The following is a 1,189-nucleotide window of genomic DNA, read 5'->3' on the forward strand; positions in this document are numbered from 1 at the left end:
CCTCTCCAAATGTTTGAGTGATGGGAAGGAAATAGTCCTCAGTCACTCTTTTCTTTGTGACAAGTGATGAGCACGCAGCAGAAGAAACGAGGCAGGGAGAGGGATTGTGTGTGGGTGGCTGGTGGCTCAGAGGGAGGCCGGTTTGCTGGCTAGGATTTCAGGAGGGAGGGGTGTTAGGTATAATTGAAGTGGCTGATGGGAAGCAGCACATGCTAAAGGCAATGTGGGGACATGAATTCAGAAGGGATATCAGTGTGGAGGAAGAGGAAACTGTTGGGTGGAGGGTGGAGGGACAGTGGTTTACCTGAGGTGAAGGCCAGGATATGTTTTAAGGATAACTCCCATCTGTATGGTTCAGAGAAGCTACTGGAAAAAATCCCTCCCATACATCCTAGCTACCCATGGATGACAAATCTCAGTGATGAGAACTCATCTGCCCAGTGTGCTGAAGACCTCACAAAGGCCTTCACAGACAGACAATACCCACCAGACCCAGTCCACAAACAGATTTCATTCCCCATATCCTCACACACCCCCAGTCCTCCCACCAGCCTCAAGAATCAGCCAGAAAGGAGCCCCCCCCCCCCCCCCACCCTTGTCACCCAATATCACCCTGTGCTGGAACAGCTGAACCATATCCGTCACCAGCGTTTTGATTACCCATCTTGTCCTGAAGTGAGGGGCATCCTACCCCAAGATCCTTCCCACCTCTCTCAAAGTGGTGTTCTGTCACCCACCCAATCAACACAACATCCTAGTTCATCCCCATGCTTCTCCCACTGCCAGTCCCTTGTCACAGGGTTCATATCACTATGGAAGTCCCTGGTGCAAGACCTGCCCAAGCCACCAACCCAGCACTGCTACACAAGTCCTGTTACATGACTATTCTACCCCATCAGAGGCTGGACAACCTGTGAAAGGAGCCATGTCATATACTAACTCTACTGCAAACACTACACAGCCTTTTATGTTGGTATGGCTACCAACCAGCAGTCCATCAGGGTGAATGGGTACCATTAAACTGTTGCCAAGAACAAAGTTGACCACCTGCTGGTGCAATATGCAGCTGAGCAAAATTTCAATTGCTGCTTCACAACCCAAGTCATCTGGATCCTTCTCACCACCACCATCTTCTCTGAACTACACAGATCAGAGTTATTCCTATAACAAATCATCTTGAACCCAGTCT

This window comes from Schistocerca piceifrons, chromosome 3, assembly GCF_021461385.2.
Source record: "Schistocerca piceifrons isolate TAMUIC-IGC-003096 chromosome 3, iqSchPice1.1, whole genome shotgun sequence".
Lineage (NCBI taxonomy): Eukaryota > Metazoa > Arthropoda > Insecta > Orthoptera > Acrididae > Schistocerca > Schistocerca piceifrons.